We start from the raw sequence: 15,408 nt of genomic DNA on the forward strand, positions 1-15,408 counted from the left end.
TCTCGGTCTCCCAAGTAGCTTCTTCTATCCCGTGCTTGAGCCATAACACTTTCACTAGCAGAACCCGCTTGTTTCGCAACTCTTTCACTTCCCGTGATAGGATACGAATCGGTTCTTCCTCATAACTCATATTAGCTTGAATTTCAATTTCTGATGGACTAATCACGTGGATTGGATCGGATCTATAGCATCGAAGCATTGAAACATGAAAGACATCGTGAACCTTTTCGAGTCCAGGGGGCAAAATCAAACGATATGCCACTGGACTGACTCGCTCGGATATCTCATATGGCCCAATGAACCTCGGGCTCAACTTGCCCTTACGGCCGAATCTGAGTATCTTTTTCCAAGGCGATACCTTGAGAAACACTTTATCACCCACGATACTCGATATCCTTACGCTTCAGATCCACGTCGACTTCCGACGATCGGAGGCTATCTTCGACTTTCACGGATTACTTTCACTTCTGTTCAGCATCTCTAATCAAATCCACCCGAAAATCTTGCTTTCACCGAGCTCGGTCAAAACAATGGTGTACGGCATTTACGACCGTACAAAGCCTCGTAGGGTGCCATCTTAATACTTGATTGAAAGTCGTTGTTGTAAGCGAATTCAATCAACGGCAAATACCGTTCCCATGAACCACTAAACTCGAGGACGCAACATCTCAACATATCCTCAAGTATCCGAATTATCTGCTCGAATTGACCATCGGTTTGGGGTGAAAGGCGGTCTTGAAATGCAACTTGGTACCCAAAGCTTCTTGCAACTTTTTCCAAAATCGCGAGGTAAATCTCGGATCTCTATCCGACACGATGGAAATAGGCACCCCGTGTAATCTCACAATCTGAGAAACGTACAATTTGGCTAATTTGTCCATTGAATAATCCGTACGTACGGGGACAAAGTAAGCCGACTTAGTCAATCTATCTACCACGACCCAAACCGCATCCTTCTTACTCGCTGACAATGGCAGTCCGGATACAAAGTCCATTGTGACTCGATCCCATTTCCACTCGGGTATCGTGATTGGTGAAGTAATCTCAAGGCACTTGATGTTCCGCTTTCACTTGTTGACATATTAAACATCTCAAACAAAGTCGAGATGTCTCGTTTCATACCATGCCACCAAAACCGACGTTTCAAATCGTTGTACATCTTCGTACTCCCGGGTGGATTGCCATTTGGCTACAATGGGCTTCATTCAGAATTATCGAAATGAGTTCAATTCTTTGGAACACACGATTTAATTTTGAACCTCAAACAATCGTCATCATCGATTTGAAACTCCGAGTCCTTGTTCGGAACACACTCATTTCGTTTTGCGCCCAACTCGTCGTCGACTTTCTCGAGCTTCTCGAATTTGATGTATCAATAATGGTTTGGCTTTCAATTCAGCTACTAACACACCGTCGGATCGAATGCACAAGTGCACATTCATCGCTCGTAAGCGAATAATGATTTACGACTCAAGGCATCCGCAACCACATTCGCCTTTCCCGGTGATAGTCAATGACCAGCTCATAATCCTTTAACAGCTCGAGCCAACGTCTTTGTCGCAGATTTAAGTCTCTTTGGGTCATCAAATATTTGAGACTTTTGTGATCCGAGTACACATGGCACCTCTCACCAAATAAGTAATGTCGCCAAATCTTTAAGGCGAATCGATGGCGGCCAATTCGAGATCATGGGTCGGATAATTTTTCTCATGTGGCTTTAATTGCCTCGACGCATAGGCCACAACTCGACCTTCTTGCATCAATACACAACCTAACCCAAGTAGGAGGCGTCACTATAGATGACAAACTCTTTGCGGATTCGGGTTGCATCGAATTGGGGCTTCATCAAATAAGTTTTCATTGATCGAAACTTTTCGACATTTCTCCGTCCATTCAATTTAACATCCTTTTGGAGTAGCCGTCATCGGCGTGGCTATCGTTGAGAAACCTTTACAAATCGTCGGTAATAACCTAAGCCCCAAAAAGCTCGAACCTCAGAATATTTCTGAGGCTTCCAATTAAGTATGGCTGAAATTTTATTCGGTCGACTCGAATACCCGTCGCAGATACCACATGACCCAAGAAGCTAACCTCTCTTAACCGTAACTCATACTTGCTGAACTTAGCATATAATTGCTTATCCCGTAAAATTTGCAAAGACTAACCTCGGTGTTCAAAGATGTTCGGTCTCATTTCTTGAATAGACCAAGATGTTATCAATGAACACGACTACGAATCGATCCAAATATGGTCTCAAGATCCGATTCATTAAATCCATAAATACCGCAGGGCATTAGTAAGCCCAAACGGCATCACTAGGAACTCATAGTGACCATATCTCGTTCTGAAGGCGGTCTTGGGTACGTCCGAATCTCGGATTCGCAATTGATAATAGCCCGATCTCAAATCTATTTTCGAGAACACTGAGGCTCCCTTCAGTTGATCGAACAAGTCATCGATACGTGGTAACGGATATTTGTTCTTTATCGTCGCTTTATTAAGCTGACGATAGTCGATGCACAGCCTCATGGTTCTATCCTTCATTTTCACAAACAACACTGGCGCACCCCAAGGCGAACAACTCGGGCGAGCAAAACCTCTATCCACCAATTCTTGCAACTAAGTTTTCAACTCCTTTAATTCCGTTGGTGCCATACGATACGGAGCTATCGAAATTGGAGTGGTACCAGGTACCAATTCGATGCCAAAATCTATTTCCCGAACAGGTGGTAAACCCGGCAATTCTTCAGGGAAAACATCCGGGTATTCACAAACCACGGCACAGATTCGGGTTTCTTTTCGATTCCTTGTCATCGAAAGCACGTCGCAAGGTACGCTTCGCACCCTTTTCTTACATATTTCCGGCCAACATTGCGATATTACGGTGGCAACCCTTTAAGTCCGTAGACTCAACCCGAATTATCTCGTTATTCACGCACCTCAAATCGATAGTCTTGCTTTTGCAATTTACAACCGCATCGTGCATGGTCAACCAATCCAAACCAAGAATAAGGTCGAATTCATCGAACGGCAAAAGCATCAAGTCCGCCGGAAAACAAGAACCTCGGAACACTAGGGGACTTTTCTTGCACACTTTGTTGACAAGCACGTAATGACCCAAGGGGTTTGACACCCGAATTACAAACTTAGTAGACTCAATAGGCAAAGTCTTACTGGATGATAAGGTTTCACATATATAAGAATGAGTAGAACCAGGGTCAATCAAAGCAATCACATTAGTATTGAAAAGAGTGAAAGTACCGGTAATGACATCTGGAGAGGCAGCATCCTCGCGTGCGCGTATGGCATAAGTCCTAGCAGGAGCACGAGCCTCAGATCTGATGGTAGCATCTCTAGATCCTCTCTGACCGCCACTGACATTGCCCATATTTCTAGGTGGCCTACCTCGAGCAGTGGTAGCACCCGGGTTTCCACTTTGACTTACATTTTGTTCAAGCATCCTCGGGCAATCCTTCATAAAGTGGTCGGCCGATCCACACTTATAGCAGGAGCGATCACGGAACCAACAGCTCCCCGAATGCCATTTGCCACAATGCAGACACTCCGCCCTCTCTCGGCGATCATTTCCACCATTAACGATCGAAGTAACTCGTGTGGTCACAGGGGGTCGATCGCGTCCTCGTCTAGAAAAGCCCGAAGCGCCTCTAGACCGGCTCACATCATCTCGAAATCTCTTCGATGCCTGTTGAAGAGACTTTCCCAAGGACCTCTTTCGGAATTCTCCAGTTCCCACATCAGCTTTTTGTTTCTCCTTTCTAAGCTCTTCGGCTTTACAAGCTCGCTCAACAAGTACTACGAACTCTCGTATTTCGAGAATGCCAACGAACATCCTTATATCATCATTCAGCCCATCCTCGAAGCGTTTACACATAATAGCTTCGGACGAAATGCATTCTCGCGCGTACTGGCTAAGCCTCACAAATTTTTGTTCGTAGTCGATGGCGACATAGAACCTTGCTTAAGATCAAGAAATTCCTTCGCTTTTGGTCGATGAATCTCGATGATATACTTTTTTGAACTCGGTTTGAAAGAATTCCCAAGTCACTTGCTCTCTAGGCACCACAAGTCGAGTACTCCACCAATAGTAGGCGGAATCGCGTAGCAATGAGATGGTACACTTTAGGCACTCATCGGTGTACAAGATAGCTCATCGAGCACCGGATAATCTTGTCCAACCAAAATTCAGCTCGCTTGGCATCATCATCATCCGTAGCTTTGAATTCAAAGGCCCCATGTTTTCAATCCTATCGATTGGGGCTTACTTGACCTTATTTGGTCGATTCACGGAGGTATTGTAGGTCTGGGGTTGCATTTGTCGGGAATGGAGGTTGTGGAACAGTAGTGTTAGTTCGAATGTATTGGTTAAACCATTCATTCATCACACTATAAAAGGCTTGCCTAGCCTCATCATTCGGATTGTGGCCATAGGTTGAGAGTCACCGGCGCTGTCCCTTGCGCGGAGCAGCGCCACACTCTCCACATCATCAGCTATCACTTTCGGTTGGGATCGGGATCCATTACTATAAACAACACAAAGTCAAATTGTCGAAATCACCACACTATCGATTCATCATTTAATGGCATGTATAGCTAGACCCCAAACACATCACGGTAGTCCTAGAATCGACTAAACCGTGGCTCTGATACCAATAAAATTGTAACACCCTGAACCCGAGACCATCGCCGGTGTCGGACACGAGGGGTTAACAAGCCAAATCCACATGTTTCGCCCATCAATTTGACATTTCCAGTCAGGCTGGAAAACTGAGTCACTGTCGCCTTAAAAATCATATCTCGAGTTTCAAAACTCGGAAACTGTTTTTGTAAATTTTCCCTGAATTTAGACTCATATATACATCCGTGGATTTATTTCTAGGATTTTTGGTCGGGCCAATTGGTACATTTTATTAGTTAAAGTCACCCATGTTACAGAGATCGACTGCTCTGACCTTTCCGCGTTACAACTTGAATATCTCTCTGTACAGGGCTTTAATACTGGTGCCGTTTCTTTCTAATAAAACTAGACTCAAAATGGAATCTTTACATATAATGCATGACTCCTGATTCTTTCTGGATAATTTATAGTAAATTTTTAAAGTTGCGACAGGGGACCCAGAAACCGTTCTGGCCCTGTCTCACAATAGCATTAATATCTCTTAACATGTAACTCCTATGACCGTTTCGTTTCTTCCATATGAAAGTAGACTCATCAAGGTTCATTTACATAACTTATTCACTATTTAATACCATTCCTACAAATTTTGGTGATTTTTCGAAACCACTCCACTGCTGCTGCCAGCATTTGTTTTCAAGGTAGGTCTTATCTATTTGTAGTCTCCATGATCCAACTAGTCTTGCCATACATAGGTTCACCTATGACCATTTTAGCCATTCCAATGGCTGATCATGTGACCAACACTCCCATTTCCAATCCATAATTACATCATGAAACCATATATATATATATATACAAATCACAAATGGTCTAAGTTCAGTACTTGACTTCTACGAGCCATTTTCGCATGGCCGTACACATATACATCACAACACAATTGAACCGACAAGGGTAGTCCTATACATGCCATTTCAAAGTTCAACCAAAATTATACCAAAATGGAGGCTTTGATAGTGTAGATGACTTGACTTTAATGATCCCGAATCCGATTGCTATCGAGCAAAATCTATAAAACAGAGAGCCAAAGCAACGGGGTAAGCATTTTTATGCTTAGTAAGTCTCAAGGAATAAAATCAGCTTTAATTAAAGTAATACATTCACATAGCCAAATGCATCATTTCATTAATACACATTCACATAATCATTCTTACTTCACACTTCATCATTATATACTTTCACAAGGTATCAACCACTTCAATAGTTGATATTCGTTAGTCGATTGAGCGAATGTTGCTCAAACATGTCGACTTTTCCAATGCACATATAAACATACCTTATTCTTTGGGCTTTTCGAGCGTACTAATTGAATTTATTACAGCAACCAACACTCACCTCCAGCCCAAGCTTCTTCGGAATACAACCGGATATAACCACGTGCACGAATGCCTTCGGGTTTTAGCCCGGATAGAACGACTTGCACGAATGCCTTCGGGTCTTAGCTCGGATGTAGCCGCTAGCACAATTGCCTTCGGGTCTTAACCCGGATATAATTTCCAGCATAAATGTCTTCGGGACTTAGCCCGGATATCATTCAATTGCTCATGCACACATACATCAATAATCATTAGACATTCATGTTTCATTTTCGTTACTAAGGCTCAAACACAAAGGTAATCACTAGCATAATCGCCTTGGGACTTAGCCCGGTATCATTCAAATACTCATACACACATAAATCGATAATCATTACACATCCATATTTCATTTCACATAATTCAAGTAGGGTCACTTCTTGAGGACTTACCTCGGATGTTGTCGAGCGGCTTTTACGGCTATTCGATCACTTTTTCCTTCCCCTTGTCCAATTGTGGCCCTCTAAGCTCTTGAGCTAATTCAAACAAATTTAATTTATTAAAACCTCATTATGCTAGCTTATGGCGAATATGACAAGGAGTTTAAATGGTCATATGGCCACCCTTTAGCTTGAATACACAATGGTCATGCACATTTTATACTACATCAAGCAATTCAATACAATTCATTCAAGCATCAAGGAAAAGCTAAGGCCATCAATAGGCTACCTAAGGCCGAATATACATGTCCAATTTGAGGCCAATTATCCACTTAATACCACACAAAAAAACAGCATGCATTTTACTAGTTAATGTTTTACATATTGTGGCTCAATACTTATAATATAGCATCAAGCACTCATATGGCCGATTATACTTGCAATTTCACAAACATCCTTCAACATTTTCTTCTTTAAACAAACATATTCATCACTTACTTCATAACCAAAACATCATGTGCAAACATATATATACATATATGTGCATGGTCAATTTCAAGGTGTCTATAGCCATCCAAAACACAAATTTTAACTATCATGCAAGAAGCATGAACCATGCTCATGAATGCATCATGGCGAATACATCACAATCATGCCCTTTCAACTTCAATCATGGTTAAACAAAAAGAAAACTCAAAGTCTTACTCAAGATGGCTACAAAGAAATTTCAAGAGTAGACAATCCATCTTTGCATGCATCATCATCAAGCTTCACACTTAGCATGCAATGGCTTTATCACCATATTCACTTGGGCGAATTTCATTCCCATGACATAACAAAGATTTGAACCATGGGCTAACAAGAACATCAATCTAGCAACCAAAACATGCATGAATCTCATGGCACAACCTCAAACATACCTTACTCTTGATGCAAGTATAGCCAACCTCTTCCTAATCCTCTTCCAAACCAAGTATGAAGCAAAACTCCTTCCTTATCCTTAGTATTTTCGGCCAAAAGGAGAGTGAAAATAGATGAACAAAAAATTTTTTTTCTTTGTTTTGTTTCTCTCATGTACGCACAAGGGGGAAAGCATCCACACTCATTTTTTTTTTTCATTTCTTTACCCATGCTCTTATTTTATTATTTCTAACATCCACCACTAGCAAAACATGTTTAAGACATGTTTTCTTTTGCCCATGTTCATCACCATGGCCGGTCACTTCCTTCTCTTTGGGTAAATTGACATGCAAAACCATTCTTTTGCATGCATATACTATTAGACCATTGAAGATTGGCCTATCACCTTTCAACAATGTTTCATATAAGTCCATCTTAATAAATTCACATAGAAATGATCAAATTAATGCATGCAACTTTCACACATGCATTTGCTAACATCATAAACATAGAATATAACTTTTAATTACTTATAAGACTCGGTTTAATGGTCCCGACACCACTTCCCGACTAGGGTCAAATTAGGGATGTCACAAATGATTATTGATATATGTGTGTATGAGTATTTGAATGGTACCCGGGCTAAGTCCCGAAGGCAATTATGCTAGTGATATGTTTGTGTTTGAGCCTTAGTAACGAAAATGAAATATGGATGTGTAATGATTATTGATATATGTGTGTATGAGTATTTGAATGGTACCCGGGCTAAGTCCCAAGGCAATTATGCTAGTGATATGTTTGTGTTTGAGCCTTAGTAACGAAAATGAAATATGGATGTGTAATGATTATTGATATATGTGTGTATGAGTATTTGAATGGTACCCGCTAAGTCCCAAGGCAATTATGCTAGTGATATGTTTGTGTTCGAGCCTTAGTAACGAAAATGAAATATGGATGTGTAATGATTATTGATTTATGTGTGCATGAGCAATTGAATGATACCCTGCTAAGTCCCAAGACATTTATGCTAGTAATTATATCCGGTTAAGACTCAAGGCAATTGTGCTAGTGACTATATCCGGCTAATACCAAGGCATTTGTGCAAGTTGTTATATCTGGGCTAATACCCAAGGCATTTGTGCAAGTTGTTATATCCGGGCTAATACCCGAAGGCATTTGTGCAAGTCGTTATATCCGGGCTAAGACCCGAGGGCATTCGTGCGTGTGGTTATATCCGGTTGTATTCCGAAGAAGCTTGGGTTGAAGGTGAACGTTGGTTGCTGTAATAAATCCAATTAGTACGCTCGAAAAGCCCAAAGGATAAGGTATGTTTACATGTGCAATGGAAAAGTCGATACGTTTGAAATAATATTCGTTCAATCGACTAACGAATTTTCAGCTCTTGAAATGGGTTGATATCTTGTGAATGTATATATTGATGATGTGTGAAGTAGGTACGATTATGTGAATGTGTATTAATAAAGTGATTCATTTGGCTATGTGAATGTAATGCTTTAGTCAAAGCCGATTTCATTACTTGAGACTTACTAAGCATAAAAATGCTTACCCGTTGCTTTGGCTCTCTGTTTTATAGATTTTGCTCGTTAGCGATCGGATTCGGGATCATCGGTTGAAGTCAACCACACTATCAAAGCCCTTTTGGTACTCCTTTAGTTGAATTTTGGATATGGCATGTATAGGACTACCCTTGGTTGTTTTCAAGTATCTTTGTGATGTATATGTGTACGGCCATGCGAAAATGGCTCAGTAAAGGTGGAGTATGGCATTAGACCATTCAATTTGTGGTTTGTAATTATATATGGTTTCATGATGTGATTATGGATTGGAATGGGGTGTTAGTCACATGATCAGCCATTGGAATGGCTAAATATGATCATAAGTGGACCTATGTATGACAAGACTATAGTTGGTCCATAGAGACTACAATTTAGGTAAGGCCTACCTTAAAAACAGATGCTGCCAGCTGCAGTGATGTGAATGTGAAAAATCACTAAAAATAGTAGGAATGGTATTAAATAGTGAATAAATTATGTAAACGAACCTTGATGGATCTATTTTCATATGAAAGTAACAAAACAATCATATGATCAGTTTACTAAGAGATATTAAAGTTCTCGTGAGATAGGGCCAGAACGGTTTCTGGATCTCCTGTCTTGACTTTGAAAATTTACCACAAATTATCCAGAAGGAATTAGAATCATGCCTTATATGTACAGATTCCTTTTTGAGTCTAGTTTCATTAGAAACAAACGGTATCAGCATTGAAGCCTTGTACAGGGAGATATTCCAGTTGTAACCCGCGAAGGTCAGTGTAGTCGACCCCTGTAACATGGGTGACTTTAACTAATAAACTGTACCAATTGGCCCGACCAAAAATTCTAGAAATAAATCCAGGGATGTATATATGAGTCTAAATTCAGGGAAAATTTACGGAATCAGTTTCTGAGTTTTGTAACTCGAGATATGCCTTTTAAGGCGACAGTGACGCAGTTTTCCAGCTTGCCTGGAAATGTCAAATTGGTCGGTGCTATAAGTGGGTTTGGCTTGTTAACCCCTCGTGTCCGACACCGGCAACGGGCTCGGGTTCAGGGTGTTACACTCGCCTTGGGCCTCACAGCAAAGTCTTTAGTCGTTTTCTAACTACCACTCACATTTCCCGTGTTTCTAGGTGGCCTATCCCTGTTTATAGTGTTACTCAGCCTTGTGTTCGGAGCATCATCTTTTTCTATCAACTCTGGGCAATCTCGTATAAAATGATCCAATGATCCACATTTGTAACATGCTTTAATTCTTTTGTTCCAGCATTCTCCAAAATGTCGTCGCCCACACTACTGACATTCGGGTCTGTTGTCTCTCACACTACCAACACTAGCTACTGATGTATCTTGAGCTTTAGAACTAGAGTGTTGTTTAGCACGATATTTTTTCGAATATCCCATCGAAGTATTCGGGCAAGTATACGAATATTTGGATTTCTTTGATGAAGACTGATACGACTTATTCATCAATCTCTTTCCAGTGTCTCTAGCCTCGGAATCCACTTTCCTCTTTTCTTTACTAAGGTCTTCAGCTTTACAAGCCCTTTCAACTAAAACAACAAATTCTTTACTTTCTAGAATCCCAACTAATAGCTTTATATCCTCCTTCAGTCCATCAACGAATCATTTACACATAATCTCTTCGGTGGAAACATATTCCCGGGCATACTTGCTTAATTGTAGGAATTCTCTTTAGTACTCAATGACAGTCTGTGACAGCCCAAAATTGACCCTAGTCGGGAAGTGGTTTCGGGACCGCTAAACCGAGTCACCGAAATGTTTGAATGTAATATTTATTGTCTAGGATATGTAATTATGAATGTGTGAAAATTTCAAGTTCCGATTTAGCCGATTGCATGTGAATTCAGTTAGTAGGACTTGTGTGACACTTTTGAAAAGTGAAAGGCTAATCTATAAGGACCTAATAGTGCATGTAGTCAAAGGGGAGGACTTGCATGTCAAATTCCCCAAGTTGTAGTGGCGGCCATGACAAGGAACCATGGGCTAAACATGTCATGAAACATGTTTTGTTGGTGCATTAGGGAGAAACAATAAACAAATAAGTATGGGTAATAAAGAAAGAAAAAAAATGTGTGTGTGTGAGTGAAACCCCCCATTGCCGTGCATTGTGGAAGAGAAAAGAAAAAAAAATTGTTCATCCATCTTTTCATTCTCTCTTGACCGAAAATACTAGAGGAAGGAAGGAATTTTGCTTCATGTTTGTTTTGGAAGAGGATTAGGAAGAGGTTGGCTATACTTGCATCAAGATTAAGGTATGTTTGAGGTTGTGCCATGAGATTCATGCATGTTTTTAGTTGCTAGCTTGATGTTCTTGGTAGCCCATGGTTCAAATCTTTGCTATGTCATGGGAATGAAATTCGCCAAAGTAAATGTGGTGTTAATGCCATTGCATGCTAAATATCAAGCTTGATAATGATACATGTGATGGGGATTGAGGACTCTTAGATTTTCTTTTAGCATTTTTGAATGAGATACTAAGTTCTTTGTTTAATCATGACCAAAATTATGGTGTTGTGATGTATTCACCATGGTACATCCATAAGTGTGATTTATGCTCATTGCATGGAAAGTAAGATTTGTGTATTGAAATTTTGTTCATGTTTAGTTACAATCAACTTGAGATTCGGCTCTAGCATATATATATATATGTATATATGTTTGCACACGATGTATTGGTATGACATATATACTATTTCAAGTGTATATTTGCTTGTGATGATGTTTGGTTATGAAGTAAATGAGAGATGTGTATTGAGCTACGATATGTAATCGTTAGTTAGTAAAATGTATGCTGTTTTGTGTGGTATTAAGTGTATAATTGGCCTCAACATGGACATGCATATTCGCCACATGAAGGGAAATTGGTGTGCATGCATTCGGTTAGAGGCAAGCATATTGATGCCTATTCTTGGCTTAGAAAATTCGCTAAGAGGAATATTAACTAATGTGTTGAGTTCGATTCATGATTTCGTATATATGCGACTTTGATGCCTAATGAGTATATATATTGGCTAAGTATCTTGAATTCCTCTTCGATGCTCAAATGATAAAACCAATTTATTTGTTAAATTAAGCTCAAGAGCAAAGGGAGCTAAATCCGATAAGGGGAAGGAAAAAGTCGTTGAATAGCCATCGAAATCGTTCGACCACGTCCGAGGTAAGTTCTTGAGTAATAGAGCTTAAATTCGAATTGATTAGATCATGTTTAAAGCAAATTAAAATCATGCTCTTTGTGTGTGGCTATTGAGCCGAAATTGCAAGTGTAAAAAGTGCCTTGTGTTTGAGTTTTGCTATTGAAAATGAAATATGAATGTGTCATAATTTATTGATAATTGTGCTCGGTTATTCAATGATGTCCGGCTAAGTCCCGAAGGCTTTGTGCTAAGTGACTATATCCGGACTAGGATCCGAAGGCATTCGTATGCGAGTTAATAAATTCGGGCTAAGCCCAAAGGCATTGTGCAAGTTACTAAACCGGGTTAAGTCCCAAGGCATTCATGCGAGTCGCTATAACCGGCTTCGTTCAAGGCATTTGAGCGAGTCGTTATATCCGGTTAAATTCAAGGTACGTGATTCTAGAATAAGCGATCTTGCTGTAAAATTTCAGTTAATGCGCTTGAAAAAATTCCAGCAATGAGGTATGTTCATATGAGCTTGAATTAGTTGATTCCTTGAATAATATTCGCTCGATCGAGTAATGAGTTTCCGGTATTTGACTAAGGTGATCCCTTATGTATGAACATAGGGGTTGGAATGTGAAATGAGTATGATATTGAGAATTTGTGCATATGAAATTATCCGTTAGCTTTATGAATGCTATGCTTTTGTTGTGTTGAATTTCTTGCTCAAACTTACTAAGCATAAATTGCTTACTCCGCTTTCTCTGTTTCTCTGCTTTTATAGATTTTGCTCGTTAGCTATCGGATTCGGGATCATTGAAGTCGAAGTCATCCACACTATCAAAGCCTCCATTTTGGTATAATTTTGGTTGAACTTTGAAATGGCATGTATAGGACTACCCTTTTGTTGAAGGTCATGTACCTTTCGGTTTTGTGTAAACTTGGATAGCCATGCGAAAATGGCTTATATACGTTTTTTAGTATAGTACTATAATCGTTTGTATGTCGATCATTATGAGGTATGGAATTGTTTTGAAACGATTAGCCATTGGAATGGTTAATCATGATCACACTTTGTGCTATGTATGCAAAAAGGGGCAATTGAATCATGGAAATCATGAAATAGGTAAAGCCTACCTTAAAGACAGATGCTGACTGCAGTAGTGATGTGGATGTGAAAAATCACTAAAAATAGTAGGAATGGTATTAAATAGTGAATAAATTATGTAAATGAACCTTGATGAGTCTACTTTCATGTGGAAGAAATGAAACGGTCATAGGAGTTACATGTTAAGAGATATTAAAGTTCTCGTGAAACAGGGCCAGAACAATTTCTGGATCCCCTGTTCCGACTTTGGAAATTCATTGTAAATTAACCAGAGATAATTAGGAGTCATGCCATATATGTATAGATTCCTCTCTGAGTCTAGTTTCTATAGAAACAAACGACATCAGTATTAAATCCCTGTACAAGGAGATATTCAATTCGTAACACACAAAGGTCAGTGTAGTCGAACCCTGGGATAGGGGAGACTTTAACTAATAAACTGTACCAATTGACTCGACCAAAAATTCTAGAAAAAATATGTAGATGGAAATATGAGTCTAGTTTCAGGGAAAAATTACGAAACAAATTTTTGAGCTCTGAAACTCAAGATATGATTTTTAAGGCGACAGGATGCAATAACCACTTTTGTCTGGAAATTTCTAAATGGATCTGTGAAAATAGTTAAGTCTGTGCACCTTGTGTTCGATTCCTATGAATCGGACTCGCACGGGTGCTACACAGTCATTCGGCCCTGTTTCAATTCTAGAAACTCTCTATGTTTCTGATCGAGAAATCTCTTGCTTATATACTTCTTTCGGAGCTCGGATTGAAAGAACGCCCAGGTGATCCATTCCCTCGGAACTATATATATCAACGTTTTCCACCAATGGTACGCATTATCTCTCAGTATAGATACAACACATTTAATACATTCATCTGGAGTACAAGATAATTCATTGAATACTTGGACTCTCAGCATCATCATCAATGGTAGCTCAGAACTCCTTAGCACCGTGCTTACAAATCTTATCCACTGGTGGCTTACTCAATCGAATCGGATTTATCACTTGCAGCACAACTGGGACTTGTTGAAGAACAGATGGGGGTGGAGGTTGTTGAGCAGTCAGATTCATTCGAACGAACTCCGTGAACCACTCACTCATCATTTGGAAGAAGGCTTGCTTAGCCTCTCCCCATTGGCTACTAGATACAAGCCTAGAATCAGACTGCACTGCCCCTTGAGCTGGAGTGGGTGCATTACTTTCAAAATCGTTAGCTATGGCTCTTTCGAGATCCATTTGCTATATAGAAACATATTTTAACTGTTAAGAATCATCACACCATCATAATATATATATATGGCATGTATAGCTAGACTCTCACACGTTACGTTAGTCTTAGAATCGACTAAATCGTAGCTCTGATACCAATAAAATGTAACACCCCTAACCCGTATCCGTCGCCAGAATAGGGTTACAAGGCATTACTGAACAATATAACATTTATCAAACATTCAATATCGCATATCATTAATTCACATACATAAAGTCCCTTAAATAGGTCTACAAGACCTTAAAACATGCTTAAAAGTGGTTCGAGACTAAACCGATCACATATAAGAATTTCTAAACACTTAGAAAAATTTCATAAAATCATAGGTCACACGCCTTCGTGAACAGGCCGTGAGCCTCACACGACCACCAAACACGCCTGTGGCGCAGGCCGTGTGAAAACAGGGCATACATACTAACTTGTACCACACGGCCGAAGACACGCCTGTGTGCCATGGTAGTTGAAAAACTAGGAAGGTTACTGACTTAGGTCACACGGCCGACCAGAAGCCTGTGTGTCTAGCCCGTGTACCCTTCGAAATGGCCACACATGCCCGTGTGCTAGGCCATGTGCCATTTAGGGGGTATATTGACTTATGACACACGATCAGTCGCACACCCGTGTGTGAGTCCGTATGACACACACGGCCAGTAGACATGCCCGTGTGTCCAGCCCATGTCAAACTTGTAGGGTATACTGACTTAATTCATAAGGTTACCCCAGGAGAAACACGACTGTGTCACATGACCCTGTGTTACACACGGCTAAGATACACGCCTGTGTACAAAAATAGGCCATTTGTAAAGCCAATTTGCCACCCTTTCCACAAGCATACAAATCAACCAAAATAACACCATTTCGATACATTTTTAGGCAACCAAAAACATGCCAAATCAATCACATATCAAGCTACAATTCAACTACTAAATTCCATATACTAATATACCAAATCAAGCCAAAATATAAGGCATTATATGCATCACATATATCACTTATCCAGC

The sequence above is a fragment of the Gossypium arboreum genome, chromosome 3 (assembly GCF_025698485.1).
Source record: "Gossypium arboreum isolate Shixiya-1 chromosome 3, ASM2569848v2, whole genome shotgun sequence".
In the NCBI taxonomy this organism is placed as follows: domain Eukaryota; kingdom Viridiplantae; phylum Streptophyta; class Magnoliopsida; order Malvales; family Malvaceae; genus Gossypium; species Gossypium arboreum.